At 36.8% G+C, this 22328-nt stretch overlaps 1 protein-coding gene and 1 pseudogene across 5 annotated transcripts in view; one reads left to right on the top strand and one right to left on the bottom strand.

Moving 5' to 3' along the window:
- Positions 1 to 22328, top strand: part of CNTN4 (contactin 4) — a 783747-nt gene that overhangs the window by 171956 nt on the left and 589463 nt on the right. The gene's annotated exons all lie outside the window — the stretch shown is intronic.
- On the bottom strand, positions 12381 to 22046 carry LOC308507658 (complex I assembly factor TMEM126B, mitochondrial-like; annotated as a pseudogene). Its single transcript has 2 exons — positions 22025 to 22046; positions 12381 to 12997 (listed from the first exon to the last, which is right to left on the bottom strand). The product of its transcript is annotated as a complex I assembly factor TMEM126B, mitochondrial-like (transcript).

Here is a 22328-nt window from a genome sequence, read left to right as displayed (position 1 = left end):
CGTCACATTGAATTGTGTTTTATGGAAATGATTTGGTGCCATTTTCATCGTCTCATTTATACTGGTAGCATGTTTGCTGAGTACAAATCATAGGTCCCATGGTTGCAGTTACCAGGCTAATCAGTCATGGTGACATGGATACCAGAAAGTGTAGAACAGAGACAGGTAGACTTCATAGGAAACCCAGGTAGCTGAGCACATGGGTGGAGCAACCAGGAAGATGAAAACGCTCAGTGTGGCTGAGGTCAGGTGTTGAATCAGAACTGGGAAGAAATGGCTGAAGAGGCAGAGGCGAGCCGGGCTGCCCAGGTGTAGAGCCACGTCAGATGTCGGTGTATTGATGGCAACAGCACTGCAGGTGAGGTCACTGGCATGACAGCCACGCCTTGGGAGCTGGCCAGGGAATAGGCATTAACACTTCTGACTTCACGTAGATGAGACTGGAGAAAACAACTCATTTTCCTTTGAACAGAAACTCCAAATCTAAGTTTCATGGAGTTTGTTGTTCTTAAAAAGACCAGATTTTCCAAAGAAAAACTCAAGACACTAATGGAATTTTGTCATGATTTGTGACTTATTTCTATGAAAGTCTTACGCTGTCAACTTCAATCACTGTCTCATATTTAGCTGCATTTATTGAAGAATAGAACTTTCTATGTAGATTGTCCTGACTCACGCCGTGGCTGTATTTGTGGATGCCTGCGTCCCTGCTCACTGAGATAGCGAGACTCCACCATGGCAAACATGAGGATTTTCATTCTCTCCTATTCCTCTGCTTGTATTTTATACACATTTAATCCTTCCCTGTACCTAACTACATTAGACTTTTCTTGGTTCCAAAGAGTATGTTGGAAGAACTTGTTAACTTCCCCAACACTGAATACAGAGCATAGGCATTCAATAAATTCTCAGTGAATCTTATGGAGAAAGTCCAACTCATCCAAAAGGCCTCTCACTGGTCAAGAACTTATCTCCAAAATTTAGCATAATTTGAAATTGATCAATCATTTTTGACATACAATTAGACTAGTCACCACTGCCTATCCCCTCCTCCTCTGGGTAATTGAAGGAAAAAAATGGGTGTTACAATTACAGCGGCTCAGTGTGAATTTTTAATCATGATTGTTAACTAGACCCTCAGCTTCTTTTCCGTTTATCCCACATTTCACCATAGGATATCAGCTACTATCACACTAAGGGATTAGTTCTCCAAAGTTTTTAACGATAAAGTATTTAGAGATTCCTCAATTTCTTCTGGATTTAAGTGATCTTATTTGATCGAATTGCTTTGTTTTGAGGTGTAAATTTTATTGACTTTGACAAAAATAGTAAACTATCAGTCGCACAATTAGTTTAAAACAAACTGCCTCATAAATGCTGATTCTCTATCTCACTTTTCAAAACTGATACTTGTATTTTCACTACTGTAGCCCTTATTATCTACCCACATATTTTGGCAGCAGAGTATTATAATGAGAGAGACCGATACATTGTGATTTTATTATTGTTAACATTATTGTTGAGGCAGAATGGACTAGTGTTTATTGCTTGGATTTACCACTTGCAAGCTGTGTGCCTTTTGGCACATTACGTACTTTCTGTGTCACATGAGAATAACATAGCACTTCCTTCACAGGGTCGTTGTGATAGTACTCTTATTGTTATTAATTATTATTGTTAGTACATTTATTGGGGTAACATTGGTTAACAGCATTATATAAGTTTCAGCTGGACAACTTTGTAGGGGGATATCCGTGTACTGCATTGCATGTTCACCACTCAGAATGCCGTCTCCTCCATCACCATAGATGTGACGCCCTCTCTCCTCTTTGTCCTCCTCTGTCCCCCTTCACCTCTGGGAGCCATCGTTCTGCTGTATCTATGAGTCCACTTATTTATTTGTTTGTTTTGCTTGTTCATTTGTTGCTTTTAATTTTTTATACCACGCGAGTAAAATCATATGGTTCTCCACTTTTCCATCTGACTTATTTCACTTAGCATGATGCTCTCAAGATCCATCCATGTTGTTGCAAATGGCACTGTTGCACCTTTTCTTATGGCCTGGTAGTATTCCACTGGGTAGGTATACCACAGCTTCTTGAAGCATGATATATGTGTTGGCTTAGTATTTACTAGCAGTAGTGTTTTATTTCTTTATACATTTGTAAGTATATCTCTTTCAAGGAAACAGGCGTAGCCATTTATTTAAACAGTTTCATTTTGACATCTTTACAAAAATAAATTTTAATTCCGTAATCTGGTTTAATAATGATTCATTGAAAGTCTAGGCAGTACTCTCAGTCTTGAGTTTGTGCTGTTATCTATTTCTGTCTTACAAACCCCGGAACTTTGTGGCCTCAGCCAATGACCATTCATTTAGCCTACAATTCTGGGGATCAGCAATTCGGGCTGAACTCAACTGGTGTTTCCTCTGGTTTTGGATGCAGTGCTGCTCAGCTAGCTCTAGGTCCAGGTTTGACTGGCGTCAGTTAGGGGAGGCAGCTGAGACACACGTCTCTTGTCACCTAGACAGTTATTCTGGCTTATTCATGTGGAGGAAGCAAGGTAAGACTCCAAATGCAAGACTTGGGATGCCTTGTATGCAATGCAGTGGTGCTTCCACCACGTTTTATTGCCCGAACTAGTCACGATGCCAGCGGAGATGTAAGGGTTAGAGAACTAGACTTCCCTGTTTGAAGGGTGATCGGAGGACCTGCAAAGTTACCTGGCAAAGGAAGGGCAGAGAAGGGTGACTTTTCAGTCTACACAGCACTGCAGTGTTCTTATTCAGATGTTTAAGAATATACCGTCTCTAATTCCTTCTGTGGAAGTTATTGAAGAGTATTAAAGTGTGTAAAAAATAATGCCGACACCACTTTGATTTACCATCGTTTAGAAATGAGAAATATTTGAAGACTAACAGGAGGAAACCAAGTGTAAATGGTTCTGCCTGGGAAGAAGAATTTGTATGAGGGGCCCTAAATCAGTGTCACCAAATTCCCATGACAAAGTTTAGTCCCATAGAAATGTCCACACTAGCTTTGAGATTTTATAGGACAAAGGGAGGAAGAAAAGGAAAGTGGTCCCTAAATGCTGCAGCTCACGGGTAGTGTCTGCACAAGGGTGTTTGGTTTGTTACCACCTTTTGTCCTAAAAACCTATAATTCCATTGAAGAGGAAATGAGACTTTAAGGGAAAATTAACCTTTTATATTCTCTTGGAAAATCTTTGCTTCAGTGTTGAGAAGTTCTGTTGAGTTTATTTTAAACTGTGTCACTTCGGGGGGTGTGTGTGTATGCATGTGCGTGTGTTTCCTAAACAAAATTGAGTGGAATAGAAAAAGTTTACATAGGAGAATCATGAAATAAAAATTAGGTATTTCCTCATCGCTTTGATAGTAGGCATTATTTTCATTTTGAATGCATTTGGGAATTTTAGAGAACTTTTATGATAATTCTCACAACCTAAGGATCCTGTTGACAAAATGTAGATTTAAATCACAATGTAAATTCAGTTTACGAGTGCTTTAAATCTCAGCTGTAATATCTTTCAGTGGATTCTTTATTGAGAGTTTTTTTTTCATATTTGATGTGAGATAACAAATAACTTATATTATTTACAACTCTCAGAATACCCATAATGCTTGGTAATTTATGTCTAAAAAGAATGTAGGACAGACTTCCTCTAGTTTTATTTTTAAATTTCCATCAGAAAGAAATCAAATCATTTGTAAAAATCAGATTGCAGAATATTGTCAGATGATGTTATTAGGTTGGTGCAAACATAATTGCAGTTTTTGCAATTATTTTTAACCTTTTAAACCGCAATTACTTTTGCACCAACCTAATAAACACCCAGGTGTTTAACCATAACTTTAAAAATTGCAAAGCATTTTGAAAATTTAGTTAAGATTTTATGTTGCCATTTTTTAAAAATGCAATTTAAAAAACAAAAAACAAAAAAAGAAAAAAAAACAAAAACAAACAAAACAAAACAAAAAAACATGCAAGACAACAATTAAATGCCTTCTAAGTCTATCTACCCTGACCCACTTATATAAAATTACAACTACCTTGACCCTCTGTCCAGTTTCACCCTATGCAGTTAATACTCCCCAAGGTGTTTTGGACTTCTAAATTACTGTGTGCTTTCCTTACTTTTTACTGGTATTCCCAAGCTGTCTCCACATGAACTTGAGCTTCATGAGACCAGGGGTGTTTGACTCACATGCAAGGATGTGTCCTTAGCATCTAGAACAGTGCTCGGCACAAAGGGAACGCTGAGTAAATGCTGGATGAATGAACTATTAAGTGGAACGACGAATGCATTTACCTGAATTTTAAAAGATAATATAATTAGTAATAAACCGCATTTAAATATATATCCCATTTTATATTTGACAATAGTTACAAGTGTGTAATTTTAACTTTCTCTGACAGGGATGTCTCCATTTTGTCAGTCAAAATGAAATATAGTCTGAGGCTTTTCATTGGTGTTGAGCAGACTTATTTTCAAACCTGGCTTCTGTCCCTGTGCTTAGAATTAATATATTAATTTTTTTAATATGCAGTACCTCATCTATGACTATTGTTCAACTCAAGTAATTATCTAATTAACCTTGCATTCTGAGAAAGCAGTTTCCTAATTACTTCCTGTGTGCGCTTGAAACAAGTGGGAATTTAAAAATTTGTTCTTCTCGTCCCTCTGTCTGCTACCCTCCTTTCTCCTGTCCCTCTGTCTGTCTGTGTTTTTGTCTCTCTGTCCCTCTGTCTCTTTCTCCTATAGAACTTAATGGAGAATGAATTTCAAATCCTTTTGCGTTCATATTTAAAAAGCTAGTAATCTAGCAACCATGCTTCTTAGTATTTACCAAAGGTCTTAAAAGCGTATGTCACTCAAAAACCTGCGCAGGGATGTTCATAGCGGCCTTATTCACCGTTGCCCAAACGTGGAAGCAACCAAGATGTCCTTCGGTAGGTGAATGGATACGTAGACTGTGGTCCATTCAGAGGATGGAACATTATTCAAAACTAAAGAGAAATGAACTATCAAGCCACAGAAAAGCATGGGGGAACCTTAGATGCATATGACCAAGTGACAGAAGCCAGTCTGAACACGCGGCGTGAGGCATGAGTCCTCCTATATGACAGTCTGGAACAGGCAAAACTGTGGCGACAGAAAGAGGATCAGTGCCTGGAAACACAGGGCAGATTTGTTTGACCAAGTTCTCAAAATAGGCGTCAGAATTATTTGGGAAGTTTTACAGTTTTTAATTTAAACCATACTTCTCTTCCTTAAAACCAGCAGCCTTGAAAATTATAGCAAGGAGATGTTTATTTTGATCCCAAATTGTGGAACTAACATTCTCATTTATTACTGTTTGCTCTTTCCATTTTCCCCAGAGAGAGGATCAGAGTATATTTAGTCAGTGAACCTTGTCCTTTTTTTAAATACAATGTTCTATCAGAGAAATCTGAAACTCGCATGAAGCCTTGCCCAGTTGCTGGCTTTCAAATAGGGGCCTGGTTCACCTGCAGGCAGTAACGAGTTGGTGGATAATCATTTTCAAAGTATCATCGGTGTTATTCCTCAAATCCGGATTTGGTCTAAGCCATCCTTCATATGTCCTTGACCCTTCATTGAATCCGTTGCAAATTGAAATGCTGTATAAATCCACCAAGTGTTCTGATACTAAACATTTACGGCAGTAATATGGAAATCTCAGAAACACACAAATGTATTTTTTGTGCCCATTACTGTAGAATAAAAAACTTTGTAAGCAACACTAATTACCTTTGTGATCAGGAGGAAAACAAAAATCCATATTAATTTAGATTACTATGGTCTGCATGGTATCTGCTCCTGAATAATCTGTTTTAACCATTTATTAAATTATAAATACATTTTTATAAATCTGGTTGGCATTTAGATATTTTATAAAACACAATAAATGCCAGAGAAAATTGAATTAAGAAAGCTTGTAATATGCTTTACTACTAGTTTTTTTTTTTTTTTTAAAGTGCCTGTAAATGGTTCTGCTCTATATCAAGAGTGAGTCTGATCGCAGACCAGAGAATAATTCTTTTTCATGCCAGAGGCCTTGACCTTTTTGTTGATAGCTGTTTTTTAACAGCTTCACCTTGTGTTTTATTCCTTTGGATTTGAAAGAAATTTGATTATCAGCCTTGAGCAGAAATCGTAATCACAGCAGAGGAGACAAGTCATTTAGGGGATAATAGAGTCGTCACAGCAGCCGCGTGCCATCCGTGTGCCTGACGCCGGGACGCTCTCCCAGCACATCAGACTTTGTGTGGTATGAAAGGAGAGAAGATTAGACTTCATGCTGGCACCCACTTGGTGCTTCTAAAACACGTCTACCGTGTTCCCCAGAAAATAAGACCTAGCCGGACCATCGGCTCAAATGCATCTTTTGGAGCAAACATTAATATAAGACCCAGTCTTATTTTACTATGATATGAGACCGGGTCTTATATAACATAACATTAATTTTTGCTCCAAAAGACTCATTTGAGCTGATGGTCTGGCTAGGTCTTATTTTTGGGGAAACGGTACTGGTTGTGTACCTTAGGCCACCAAACGTGTGATTCAGGCTGACTTTGCGTAAAAGGAAAAATATCTCTACGGTGTTTGATGATCTCTAAATTTTCAAATTCACTTCTAGTTTACACAGATTGGCAATCTACGTGACAGAAATCATCAATATCATCAAACTGTAGTCTGAAAATGATACAGGTGGGGCCACTAGTTATTAATCACACTAGCGTGTGTATATTTTATTGTCACAATTGGAATTGAACTCACTCCTATTAATATTGTCCTTTGAAAGTAATGTTAGGGGGTAAGCAAGGTGAAGGAAGGGACTATTAACATTTACTTTGTAAACCATCGAGTAGTTTGGTTACGTAATTTAAAAGTAACAGACTTATGTTATGGGGAAGTCTGGGTTTGAATTCATTGGTGTACCTTAAGTAAAGTGATCGCAGCACTTATTTTTGAAATGCAGTCCTATTTTCTCAGATTGCTTCTCCTGCTTGGAGATCCGAGAGCCAGGTCATTATAAGTAGCTTCTGCTTCCATGTAGGGTTCCTTCATCTCCATCCATTTTCTTGTTGGAAGAGTACAAAAGGCAAAGATCCTACCACTTGTGCCCACTGTAGATGCTGGGGACATATTAGTCACTTTGTCCCATAAAGGGAGCGTCTGGTGAAATGCTGGCTGTCTCATTCCTAAGCTTCCATCTAGGGTTCTGTTCGTCCCTAGCAATCTCAGTATGTGCTGGATTGAGAAAGCAGAAAGTATGGGCTCCATTGATACTGAAGAATAAAAATGTGAATGGGATTTTGAACGACGACCTGCCCTTTTGCTGTATCGTATGTCACATCCAGTGGCAGCCATCAGCTTTCAGGAGCCAACCTGGACTCACATGTTTTGGTCAGCTGGGCCATGGCTCAGAGCTGTTGTGTGAGACATTGTCCTAAATGCCTTACATATATAAAAACTACTCTGCAATACTATAAAGTTTAAATACTGTGAATTGATGTAACTTTCTCATTATTCCCGAGCTCCCAAGTGGAAGAATCATGCCATAAATCCATGGTCTTATCTTAAAAAATAACAGATTTATTGGAATATAATTCATCTGTTTAAAGTGTGCAACTTAATGCTTTTTAGTATATTCACTGAGTGAATAATTATATTCATCACCACAATCAATTTTAGAATATTTTTACACCCCCCACCCCCTCAAAAAAATACCTTGCACTCATAAAGAACCACTGCTTTTCCCCATTCACTATCCCCTCCCCCCCCCAGTCCTAGGCAACCACTAACCTATTTCCTGTCTCTATAGATTTGCTGATTCTACACATTTCATGTAAGTGGAATCAGCAATACGTTCCTTACCTTTTGTGACCGACTTCTTTCAATTAACATGGTATTTTCAAGGTTCACCCATGTTGTAGCATATATCAATATTTTTTATTGCAAAACGATTTACTTGCGGGGATATGCATTTTATCTAGTGCTTTGTTAGTTGGAACACGTTGATCCTTGCTGTTTTCCCTACCACTCGACTTCCTGTCTCCCATTGCTAAGGTTGACTCATCCACAGATCTTTGGCACCAGGGCATTTGGACAGCTCAGCCAATTCTTTCAGCACTGGTGCAAAGGACGGCTCCAAGCTGAAGGTTTCTGAGTCCTAGTGGCCCCTCAATTCAGCCTAGCAGGGACCCTCTGGGAAGTGTCCCAAGACAAGCAAGCCTGAGTAGGACTCCCCTCTATCTGCTCTCAGCTCCCTTCAGCTGAATCCATAGCTCAAGTGTCACACTACCCGATTTGCAATACAGGAAGGAAAGAATTCCAGCTAGTTTTCAGAGTACAGTGGATCCTTGGAATATTGTGTGAAAAGTGTATTTTATATAACAATAAAGTATCACCTTTAGATTTTTCCTTTTTAAAATAGATTATGGCACCTTTAATTGGGTATTATTTATATTTCCTATTAATCGAGTACATACTGAGATGCACGCAATATATTTAGTCCATGTATCTTTTGATGGGCTATTCAAGATAATATCATCTGGTGACATGAGCTGCTCGTCACAGTGTAATGGGGAGTTGGGAGCCACTATGTATAGTGGAAAATTTCTTGTACAAAATATTTTCTTCAAGAGTTCGGATTTATACACTTGTTAATTTCATTGTTCACATCAAATTACATGTTTTATGGCTTATGTAAGAATTTTGTAGCTTACTCATGTCCAATTTTCCCTGTTACTGAAGTGTGTTAGTATATTTAAAAAAAGAAATTAATTGCATATTATAAATATCTCATTGGAAAATAGTAGTTGGATTATTAATCTACACCGTTTAGAGCCAGATTCTATTAGTACTTTTTTGAATTTTACATGATCCTTGACAGTGATTATGATTAAAGATGGACCGAAGGGAGAGAAGGGGTGTCACATCACTTATGAGCAAGACACTTAACATCTCCTCGCTTGAATTCACAACATAATTCAGAGGAAACACTATTGGCCTTGGTAATTAGGAAAGTAATGGAGGCAAAGAGTCAGCTTTATCATATCCTGTGATCTGACCCAACAGATAATGTGTCACATCACACTTCACATTCCCGGAATATTCATTTAACTGAAGTGAGGAAACAGCAGGACATTCTGGGTTGTCATCTGTGGTGTGTGGCTTCTGACCATTGCATTGGTGTGTGATAATCTGTTGAGATTGTATGTTTCAGAAACATCAAAATTCTGTAAAAAAACAAAAACAAAAAATGAATGGCCAATGGGGAAATATATGCAGTTATTTATTTATTCATTAACAGCATCTAGAGGCATAACTGGTGTTCTAAAAAGATCGGGAAATTCATAAGGCGGGTGTGAGAACCTTCCTTTTAGCTCCTGGTGTGCGGGTAGAAGGCCTTTATAGCACCATTTCCGGAGTGCTGCCATGGCCTTTACATTCATTCCATGCTCAGAGCTATCAGGTGTTTTCAGATTTTGACACTTAAGATGTAGCTGTATGAATAGGACAAAATGATCATGGATAGCCCACACTTATCAGTGCTGGAAACGTCTGGTTCTCATCTGGCCTGGGCAGTTAACAGCCAGCGTGGAGTGCATGTTAGGGATTGCACTCTGTTCAAAGAGAGGAGACATGTATTTGACAGCTGAGATCAATTGCTCCTACCTGGGAATTAACTGAAAGGTATTCCACAATATATTTGCTTCAGGGCAGTCTTTAGGAATTATTTTGCTTTTCTCTTCTTCTTCTTCTTCTTCTTCTTTTTTTTTTTTTTTTTTTTTTTTGGTCGTTGTGATGTTTTCCTGTATTTATTTGCCTTCTATTTTGCATCAACTTACTGTTGAATTTCTAAGTAGTGCTCTTTACCAGTTGCCAGATTCAGCTCCTGTGTTCTCCCACCAGTGTCTTGGTTCCAAATCTTGTATTCCTCTCACACAGCCCTTCTTCTTTCTGCAGGCCAACCCACACATCGCACTGATATCTTCATAAAATATGTTTGTGAATCTTTTTTTCAATTTAGATACTATTCATAAACCATAAACTTGACCTTTTTACAGTTTACAATTCAGTGGTTTTTAGAATATTCACAAGCTTGTACAACCATCACCATTATTCAGTTCTAGAATGTTTTCAAAACCAAAGAGAAATCCTGTGTCCATTACTAGCCATGGCACATTTTGTTCTCCCTCAGCCCCTGAAAACCGCAGATCTCTACTCTGCCTCTATGGGTTTGGGCATTTTACATAAATAGAATAATGTAATATGTAGAGTTTCACGGCTGGTTTTCACATACCATGATGCTTCAAGGTCCATCTATGTTGTAGGAAGTATCAGTAATCCATTCCTGTTTATGGATACATAATACATCATTACATGGATATACAACAGATTGTTTATTCATTCATCATCTGATGGATATTAGCAGCATTTCAGTATTTTTTACTATTATGAATAATGTTGTTATGAACATTTGTGTACATGTTTTTGTGTCAACATGTTTTATTTCTCCTGGGTATATAACTGGGATTGGAATTACTGGGTAATAAGGAAACTTTATGATGAAGTGTTTGGAGAATGAGCAATAAACTGCTTTTCAAAGTGGCTGCACCATTTTGCATTCCCATCGGCAATGTATGAGGGTTCTTACCTCTTCATATTCTTGCCAACACTTGTTATTGCCTTTTTATATAGTCTTTTTATAGTCATGTCAGTGGATCTGAAGTAGTATCTCATGATGGTTTTGATTTGCATTTCCCTAATCACTGTTCATTTGAGCATCTTTTCAAGCTCTCGTTGTCCACTTGTACAAGTTCTTTGGAGAAATGTCTGTTCAGATCCTTTGCCCATTTTTTTAACTGCTTTTTATTGAGTAAGAGTTCTTGATATATTCTGGGTATTTGATGGAATACTCTGACATTGTTCTTTTTCTTCAAGATTATTTTAGCTATTTGGAGTCCTTTGCATGATCTGAATTTTAGCACTAACATATTAATTTCTGCAATAAAATTAGCTAGAATTTTAATAGGGAATTGTATAGAATCTGTAGATAAATTTGGACTATTTCTGTTTTAATATTGTCTTCTAATCCATGAACATGGGATGTTCCATTTATGTATGTCTTCTTTAATTGTTTCAATAGTGTTTTGAAATTTTCTGTGTAGAAATTGAGTACTTCTTTTAGTAAGATTATTCCTAAATATTTTATTTTTGATGTGATTTTATGTTTAATGGACTTGTTTATTTCATTTTCACATTGTTCATTACTGGTGTATAAAATATGAATTATTTTTTACATATTGATCTTATATCCTATAATTTTGCTGAATTTATCAATTAGATCTCATAGTTCATTTAGTGGATTCCATAGGATTTTCTGTATAGAATATCATGTCATCTGCAAATTGAGATAGGTTTACTTCTTCATTCAATTTGGATGCATTTTATTTCATTTCCTTGCCTATTTGCCCTTTCTGGAACTGCAGCTGCAGTGTTTAATAGAAATAGCAAGAGCAATGGCATCTTTGTCTTGTTTCTGACCTTATAAGGAAGGCTTTCTTTTTTTTTTTTTTAAATGAACTTTGTTAGGTTGAGGAAACGCATTTCTATTCCTTGTTACTTGGGTGTTTTGATCATGGAAGGGTGTTGTATTTTGTCAATTTTTTTTGCATCTATAAAATGATCATTTTTTTCCTTTATTTTACTAGTATGTTATATTACATTGATTGATTTTCATATGTTGAACCAAGCTTGCATTGCTTGGATAAATCATTTAGGTCATAGATTCTTTCTATATCTTGCTGGACTTTGTTAGTATGTTGTTGAAGGCTTTTGTGTATACCTTCATAATGGGTTTTAATCTGTAATTTTCTTTTCTTGGGATGTTCTTGACTGTTTTGGTAATGCTGAGTATTGGCTATCATTACTTTGGTATTACTGGTATAATACAGTCCTACTGGCCTCATAGACAGAGTGGGGAATGTTCTCTTGTGTTGTGTTTTCTTAGACAATTTAGTTAAACATTTTGTAGAATTCACCAGTGTAACCATCTGTTCATAGACTTCTCCGTAGGAAGTTTCTTTATTACTAATTCAAACATTTTATTTATTATAGATCTATTTGGATTTTCTATTTATTTTGTTTTCATTGAATTACTGAATATTTGTGGAATACTTGCTATGTACTTGGCAAAAGGAACAGAAACAAATTGTCTAAAGTTAGTTTTAACACTTTCAGCAATGCCTCAGTCCTCATAAAAAAAAAATCTATTCTGCTGATTTAGTATCCATTCATTCTTTTGTTAATTTCCATGTATGGTTTTCTCAAGTGTATGTACTTTCAAATATTACATTATGTTGTAGACCACAAATATTCCAAAGATGATCTGAAAGACTCGAAGAATCGCCATTGCTTTTATTTCTATTTGACAAAGCATCAGCCAGTAAAATAAAACCCATCTTTTTGGTGGCAGTGGAATAGTATGATACATGACTGCCAGACGTCCACTTTTAGAAAAAGCCCAAGCCCTGGGATATAGAACACCACATACTATGCCAATCAGTGAACTTCTTACACAGTTCTCCTGGCTTATATTACCTGAATACAAAGCATGCATTACAGGAGCTTCTAAGCAACTACAGTCGACAAAAAGAGAAGTGTAGTCAATGATGCATTTGTCTTCAAAGCATCGTGTTCAACCTTGATGCAGTGTCTGAAAATGAAGTTGGTCAACATTCTAGAGAAACCAGCAGTTGTTCGAAAGACCACTGTTCCATATATATTTAAATTATTTTCTTTTCTAAGATATTCAATTATTTTTCTATGATTTTGATGACTATTGGTCTTCTGAGTTTTGGATCGCCCAGAGAAGGAATGGGCTAACCACATGTGTATGTTGCCATTTTGATGTCCTTGGGCACTTCCCCAGCTCCCCCTGGTACTCATTGCTCAGGTCAGCTCTCTATATACTCTTGAAGCAGTTTTGTAATTTAGGTCTTTTTAGGAGTTTATCCATTTCATTTAGATTATCTAATTTGTTGGCATAGAGTGACTCATAGCATTACCTTATAATTATTTAATTGTAAATTTGATTGTGATCTCCCCATTTATTCTTAATTAGAGTATTTTGAGCCTTTTCCATTTTTTTCATGTTCAGGCTAGCTAAATTTTTCTCAATTTTCCTATCAAAGAACCAACTTTTGGTTTTATTGATTTTTCTCTATTTCTTTCTTTTATTTATTTTCTCTCTAATCTTCATTATTTCTTCTCTTCTGCTAGCTTCAGGTTGTTTGTTCTTTTTATAGTATCTGAAAGTGGAAGGTTAGGTTATTGATTTGAAACATTTCTTCTTTTTTAATATAGGCATTTACAGTAATACATTTTCCCTCCAAACACTACTTTAGCTGCATCCTATAAGTTTTAGCATATTGTGTCATGATTTTCATTCATCTCAAAGTAATTTTCATTTTGCTTTCTTCTTTGGCTCCTTGGTTATATAAGATGAATATTTATTTTCTAAATATTTAGAAATTTCTCAAATTTGCTTTTGATCTTGATTTCTAATTTCATTTCATTGCGGTCAGAACATAGTTTACGATTCCAGTCCTTTTAAATTTTTGCAATGTGTTTTATGATCTTTTGTAGTCTGTATATAGTCCATAGTCTATAATCTTTAGATAGCCTATAGACTTTTATAACTTACTTTCTAACTTAGAAAATGTTTCCATTTGCACTTGAGGACCATATGTATTCTGTAATTTTATAGTTGAATGTTTAATAGATGTTTGTTGATACAGTTTGTTTATAGTGTAGTTAAAATCTTCTCTTTCATTGTTGATCTTCTGTCTAATTTTCTTTCCACTCTTGAAATATGGGTATTGAAGTATTGAATTGTTATTGTTGGATTGTCTACTTCTCCTTTTAATTCTGCCAGTGTTCCCTCATTTATTTTGGGTTTCTATTGTTAAGTGCATGTATGTTTACAATATTGGCTTGTGAATTGGCTATGTTTTTTTTTTTTATTGTAAAATGTCCTTCTCTATTTCTAGTAACATATTTGGCTTAAAGTATTAAAGTCTGATATTAGTAATATAAGTCCAGCTCTCTTTGGTTGTTTGTCCATTCTTTTACTTTCAGCCTATTGTGCCTTTGAATCTAAAACATTTTCTTAGACAGCATAGAATTGGAGCATGTATTTTTTAATCTATTCTACAAATCTTTACCTTTTAATTGAATTGTTCAATCTATTTACATTTAATGTTATTGTTGACAATGTATGGTTTATAGCTGGCTTTTTAAAATTTGTTTTCTATGTGTATTATGTCTTTTTTGTTTGTGATTCTTTATTTATCCATTTCCACTGACATGCTGCAGTCTAGGCCTTCACCTGGCAGGGATTCAACAGAATACCCTACTTGGTTTACGTAAATGTCACCAGTACAGAATGGAATCCTGGTGATGCCAGGTCTTCCAATATAGCAAAAGAAATTGAAATTTCATATTTTTTTATGTATTTTCTCAATTTTTTTGTTTTAATTTTGAAACTCAGTTAAATTTTTAAAAACATTGTGGCCCAAACAAGCTATATCTACTGGGCAAATAGAATCAAAGAGAAACCATTTGACACCTGTGTTTTCCATATTTGGAAGATCTCAGGATCGACTCAAGTCTGGCATGCTTGCTTTTATATGTTGTCCTCCCACACTTATACAAATCCCATCGCCCTGTAAGATAGTGTGAAATAATAATAATAAAAGCATTCTTGTGTTAAACACTTTATAATATACCGAGTACATTCATATCACTAACTCTTTATCCTTATTTCTATTGTCAGGTGCCATATGTGAAAATTTTATCAGACCATAATTAAATACTCCAAGAGCTTCTAAATGTTAGAGCTTTTGGTATCAAATGTATGGATGGGAAAATGTATATTCTGATTGAGCCTTCGTGAGAAAAGGGAAGAGTGTTGGAGCAACAGTCAAATGACTTGGCTTTTGCCTGTCTTCAATGAATTGAGTGGGTACTTTTCAAGTTTCCCACTCTCAGAGACTTCAGTTTTCTCTTTCACAAAGTAAAAAGTTTACCCTTGTCGATTGTAAAAGTCCCATTTTACAGGTCAATGTGATTTGGCTTTGACCAAATCACAATGTGATTTGGCTTTGACTGGGGAACTATGGGAACCATATAAGAGGTATTTCACAGTCATTCCAGAACGTGTAATGATGAACAATGCAGGGTGTCTGTCATTCACTCTTCCTAAAAGTAATATCTTCTGAGATGTACAAAGCTTCCACAGAAACATTTATAGCATAAGGGTCTCATTCCCCCTTTTTCACCTCAGCACATTCCGCTTCATCATAGAGTGTCCTTATTTTTAGCTTTATGCCTTCAGCTGTAGCTAATGTTTGACCTGATACATGCACCTCTACGTGTTCTCTTTAACAATGGCTGCCTTTGTATCCGAGTGGCATATTAAGCACCTGGGAGACTTTAGGTGTTCCTTGATATTTTAACTCAAATTGCCATGATGATCTGTGCATACGAAAGTCTTGTAACCCTTCACCTAAGACTTGCTCTTTCTCTGCTCCCACTTGTTTTCTATCATCCTGTAGATATAAAAGGATTGCAATTGAAATGCTATAAAATGTTCTTACTGCAAGTGCTCGAGTGAGCAAATCTGGTTAGCTCTCAAATGATAGCTATCCATCCTGTCTCTCCAGTAGTAGATGTGTTTTGAAATTTTCACATTTGATTTATAAACAGAAAGTCTCCCTTGACTTTATCCTCCTGTTTTCAACACTTTTTTTTTCTTCCTAAAGAATGAAAAATAACAGCTGAGAAATGTAGCCTAGAATGAAAATATCAGAGACAGAGAAGCAGACTGAATAAAAAAACACTTGTACCATTCCCCATGAAATAACATTAATGTCTTACTGGATCTGACAAAAGTCAATGAATTTCTAATTGAGGACTGTTTTTCCAGTCCTGATTCAAGCTGCCCTGCCTCCCAACAGCCCCGGGAGTGACTCATAGTCTCCTCAGAAGGCAAGGAACCACGATTGGATCAGTGATGGATTTTTTACCTCCCCTTGATTTGAAATATTCTTGCCTCTGCCTTTCTGTCAACCCTAGAATAGCATTTTGATTTGTAATTTTATACTGATTTTAATTTGCTTCATTATTTTCTTGGAACCATTGAAGAAATACATCAAACAGAAGCATATTTGACAAGAAGCAGAGGCCTTTCACTGACACTAGAAATGTTGGGTTTTCTTTCTGTTGACGCTTTTAATGACACTCTGACAATCTACTTTTTATCATCTGAGGTAAAAGGAACGCGAAGAGTGTGACTTGAAAACATCTTGATAGGGGAGTGCAGCTGTGTACCTATGAGAACAAATGACTTCGGATCTTCTGGGTCCCTCAGCAGGAATAGCATTTTAATAGGTTTTCTTCAGGGCTCTGGCATGCTAAGGGGAGTTGCTAGTGTGTCTTGAATCTGCTTCCTGTATAGCAAGTTTGTTATGTCAGAGAAAGGCTTGTACAGCCCATAACACTGGAAAATAGTATGATTAGGTAATTATTTGGAAAATTGCTTCTGTGAAAAGTAGTTGCATAGAAATACGTTTTCTCAGCAATACATTTCCTTCTTGAAAGTCCTTGCCCTTTATTTAAAGACAACAGAACATCTCAGGTAATCCTTAGATATTTTCCTGAGGTATGAAATTTGGAAGGTTCTAAATGAACGATGTATATCTGGTATAGTGTCAGCACTTAACAAGCATTTATTGAATGGATGTATGAAAATTAATTTTAAAAATGGAGGGTTTTCATGACATGAGAAGACACTATTTTTTAAGCTCCAGGTAAAAGTAAAGAATGAATTTTGTACAGTGCTCTGGTTGTCGTCTCCTTCTGAGTACATGACAGTATTGTAGTTTACCCCCAAAGTGAGGCCAAACGAATTGCTGTGGCTAATGGCACATGGGGGGAGGGGTTAAAAACCAGTGCCTAGGTCTTTGTTTCCCCTCCCACTGTTTTTCGGTTTTTGAAATGTTTGTTGAAACTGTCTTTCATCCACCTGAATTACTATGTTAAGCAAACACTGCCAACCATCATTAGACATAGAGCATGAATGGAAAATAAATTGCTTTGAGGCCCTGGTTGAGGTGTTAATATTGGGCTGTAACGTGGCTTTTCTGGAAGATAACAAACCTCTTGTCATCAGCTGGTTTGTTAAAAAGATCTACAGGAAATCCGGCCTCCCAGTGAGCCAGGAGGAAATTCATCCTGGGCCATCCTGACATCAGTGTGATGAACTTCTCATGGTTCTCCACGTAAGATCTGATATGATCGATTGATTGGAAATCAAGGAATCAAATGGTTGATTCCTTGCAAATAACAAAGATGACGCTTTCTAGAATATGTATGCCTTGTAGTACAAAACACACTGTGAGGACAAGGAACATAGCTTTTCAGAAATACACTGATTTTTGTCCCAAATGTGAGAGAAACCAGTGTTTTCAGATGAGTTGACCTAAGCCAGGTATTTTAGGTTCTTCTGGATTTTTGGTTGGTTGTCTTTTCGTGTTTCTGTGTGCATGTATGAGAGGGAGATTATTTTCATGAGTCTGTTGTTCTCACTGATATAATAAAAACTAAAATTAAAAACTAGAGTCTAGTACTATTAAAAACATTACAAAAATACAAGCAGTATATGTCAAAGCCTGTGAGGTAGGACCACAATTGTACTTTCAGGCAAATACGTAGCTTTAAATAAAATTGTATCGTATAACATATTATAAATAAAGTGAATTAATGTTCAACTTGAAAAGTTAGAAAAGATAATAAATCAAAGCTATATGAATCAGGAAAGTAATGAAAAAAATCATTAAATAATACAAAATCAGGAAATAGATAAATCTAAGAGCTGTTACTTGAAAATAAGACATATATAAACTGCTCAAAGGTCACACTCAGAAAAAAATAAGGAAAGCACATAAAGTAGATTAGTAATTTTAATTATAAGTTTATATATTATTAGTAATTATAAAGGGGTTACATCAATACAGAAGAAATTAAAAATGTTAGAGAACTGGATGATTTTTTTGGCAATACAAATTACCTAAGTTAACTGAAATAAAAAAATATATAAGGAAGCAAAATAACTGCCCCCCCAAAAAAAATCCCATAGAACTTATAGCTATCCCCTTTGGGATGACATTGGGTTGCCTTCTTAATGGATAAACTTCAAATTAATAGTAAATTTGTAATTTTGTGTAACAAAATTGTATCAGAACAAGAAATAGAAGGAAAAACTGGAAAAGGTTCTTTGCGAAGCAGCATAATGTGCAAGTGGCCGGTGCAGAGTCTGACAGCCTGAAGGCAAACTGGTGCTGGTGGTACCGGCCGTGATGCTGAACCACCGATGGGCTAGGGGAAGGACAGTGCTGCGGCCCAAGGGTCCCTGAGACCCCAGCATTGATTAGTCGAACCTTAATCCCCAAGGTGATGAATTTAGGAGGTGGGGCACTTGGGTGTTGCTTGGGCCCTAAGGGTGGAGCCCTCATGAAGGGGATCAGTGCTCGTATAAGAGACCCCACAGGGAAGTCTCACCCCTTCTCCATGTGACGACACCGCGAGAATCTTCCTAAAATAAAGGCTGAGAGAACACGTTTGGCCTATTTTTAGCCAACAAGGAGTTTTCTTACGTAATAGTAACATTTGTAGATGAAGACTCAGAAGGCTTGGATTCGAGTTCTGAAATTATCAGGGATGAGCATGGGTATGTCATTTAACTTGTGGGACTCTTGGGGGTCCCCACCCATAAACTACAGCTTATAGTAACAATTTAATTTTGAAGATGTGGATTATGTTTTTATCATGACATAGTGCTTCCTTTTTTTACAGTAATATCTCATAATGTTAATGGTGATACCAATAAATAAATAGATGAAAATAAAACTGAACATTTGGCGAATTTCCAGTAAGTAGATATTAAACACTCTGAGGTTTCAAGTCATTCTATATGATCTCAATGTGTTAATTCATTTGTTTGACAGTAAATATTAGTTTTGAAAAGGTCACCCCTGTCAAGGTATTTTTTGAGGCATGGTCCCTACTTATCTATGTTACTTAAAAAATGGTAGAAACTCAAATTATGCTGAATGATTGGAGGAGAAAGTCTAAAAGTATAGGTTGCTGATCATTTAAATAGTTGTAAAAACACATTACAAGTTGGGTTTAAAATGAATATTCTGATAGCCGTTTTCCTAAGTGAATACTATGAAACAGGCACAAAGTATGGTCTATTTCGAGGTGATTTTTATCCATCTCATTCATACCTATGGCATGAAACATCGAACATCATATCACATGTTCCCAGGGATGTGCACTGGCCCTTTGAAGGGTTTAATTTACCCATGGTTATCTTTTACATGCATATTGATGCAAACACTTAAATAATTCAAAAAAGAAAAATGTATATGCAGATTAAGTGGAGGTTGACCCAATGTGTGTCTTTCTCTACTTTCTCAGGACTGCCTTTCTTCTCCCCCATACTTTCCTTTCATCCCACAAGCAGGCACACTGCCACTGTCCTAATTACCTGTGTCCTCGGTCACCACATCACACTTCTCAGACCCCTAGGTCCTCATCTCTAACATAGAAGGGGTGATAACATCAGACCTGCCTCTTTGTACACATGCTTTTATGGACCACGTGGCAAATACTTCTCGAACATGCTGTAGGTTTCCAGATAGATGTGAGGAGTAGCTCTGCCCGCTGAATCCGGCCCTGACAGATTGTCATAAAGAAGAAAAGTCTGCCTTTCTAAACTCAATTAACAATGGCACTCGTTTGTGAAGCAGTTGGCATTTCATTTAGCTTAACCTCATTAATTTATGTGAGGACCAGATGTGGTTAGGGTAGTTTGTTTTTTGGAAGATGTTAGCAACCAGAGGATTCATCAAAATAATGACCAAAACACCCAGAAAAATCGATAGCTGCTTTTCAGCTCCAGATCTCTGTCCTTGCCCGGAGTGAGGGCTAAGCACGACTGTGGAGGTCATGGTTCCTGGCGGTCCTCCGGTCCTCTCAGAGACCCTGACGTTACCATAGCCGTGGCCCATGCAGGTGTGTCACCCAGGCGTTCCTGTACACGTTTTCATTGGCCCGCACTTCTGTTCCAACAGGCAGTCAGCATTTCCATTGACTTCGGAGCCTTTCTTCTAGCTAATCTGTCAGTTTTCCCTCACATAGTGCGGCTGCTGTGAAAGAAATTGGAGCTGTTACACCCTGTGCTTTGATACAGTTTGTAAAATGCGAGGTGGGAGATAGTAAACCAAACACAGCATGCCAGTAATTTCTTTAAAAGGCCTGATGGGCTAGCTCTCAGTGTCTGGGGCCCAGGGAGCTGGAATCCCTTTTTCAGAGAAGACTGACATTGTTTCAAAGTGTTATCTTACTTGTGCATCAACAGAATAGGTGTCTTTCTTTCTTTGGTATGACTTCCAGGACTCAATACAGAAGAACACTTCGTCTGTTGCCATTTCACCATTGTTTTGAGTTTCTCTAGATTGAAGTGAAAATTAATTGGAATGTTAATCTTAGATGGAGTGACTGGTAGGTTAAAAGCTTGAGTATATCTGCATGCCATCCTGGGAGTAGATCCTTCACTAGATACTATATAAGAAAGCAGCTGTAATGTTCTGGATATACAGATCTTTAGAACTGTTCTTACCAGAAAGGAAGCTTGTAGCCTAAGAGCTGGACCTGCCCCCATCAGGAATTGTCAGATGGTGCTACGTCTTCTAACACATCAGGCTTTCTTGCCCCTGAATAGGATGGCTCTGTAATCTTCCCTATTGAAGCATTTCTAGGATTAATACTGATTTTTATATCTTCTCCTTCTAACACGTATGTGGGAGCTACAGGGAGTCTGTTTTAACTGAGGGCGTTTAGGGGTGTGTGGTACTCTCGTGATGTGCAGGTTAACTTTTCATTGTGTGTCTTTAAGTTGTCTGTTGTGGAAGGCTAGTCACGCAGTTCTCTACTATAATAAAATGATTTTGTCACTGCCTGTTAGTACTATTTAAAATGCTGCCATCGATTTATATTCATTTGAAAGAAACAGGAAGATTAAAAGAAGAGGAAACACAATTCACATTTCTCAATATTTATCACATGTATACTAGGCTTCAAGTAGCCTCATATGTATATATACACACATATACACACATGCGTGTATATAATTACATATATATAACATATATATTATAGTGATACAATATAATATTATATATTACATATATATTATTTAATACTTACAAGCACCATAGAAAAGAAATATTGCTGTTATAATTTTAGACTTCAAGGATATCCAGAGATGTTCAAAGAATAGATAGTAAGTCAGGTGAGCAATGCCTAGAAACCACATTTCTTATATTCTTTCTGGCTTCTTAAAAGAGTTAACTTTTCCAAGTCCTTCATTTATAATGCTAATAGAAAATAATATACAAAAGTTTTCAATTTTCAAGTAAAACCTCAAGAGCATTTTGTGTGTCCATCAGAATAAATCCATATTTTAGGCATTATCACCTCTTGTATTTAAAAAATTGGGCTCCTACAATCTGTCAGAGTCATAGATTGAAGGGAGAGGGTGCCTTAGCAAAGAGAAAGTAGCTGAAGCAAAACTCAAGTCTCCTCCCGTGTCCACTGAGAGGTGGAGCTCATTTCTCTCCCGTGACCCTTCTAGCATGTTTTGCTGTCTGTCAAGGTCCATGAGCTGTTTTAATGTTGTATAGAGGGGAAATTTGGTCGAAGCTACTTGTTAAAAAATTAACCAACACACATTACAGGAAACATCACCTATGTTACGAGATAGGGAACCCTGAACAAATATAGCTTATGTGCCCAAATGTATGATTGTTTCTTTACCCTGGGTTTAATGTCTGGTTCCGCTTACCTTTCCCTTTCAACTCCTTCATTCTGTATTGGCGTAGCGTCGGTGTACGTTTATGTTGCTCCAGGTCGATACCTCTTCTCGTAGTTGACCTTCATAATGCAACTTTATCACTATAGTTGAGGTTAATGGCATGTAAACTTTATGCAAGACATCAGTCAGTATTCCGTTTTAATTTACCATGTTAATAATGGTTACTGTTCTAAGTTTCTTGTGTCGTTTTGGCTGCCATCAAATATCCTGAAGCACCTCTCAGTGTTTCAGAACCATGCTCACTGCTGCCTAATGAAATTATTCATGCCAGTCC

The sequence above is a fragment of the Rhinolophus hipposideros genome (genome assembly GCF_964194185.1).
Source record: "Rhinolophus hipposideros genome assembly, chromosome: 14".
In the NCBI taxonomy this organism is placed as follows: Eukaryota; Metazoa; Chordata; class Mammalia; order Chiroptera; family Rhinolophidae; genus Rhinolophus; species Rhinolophus hipposideros.
The sequence above is the reverse complement of the archived record's forward strand: the minus strand, read 5'-3'. Positions and strand labels throughout refer to the sequence as shown.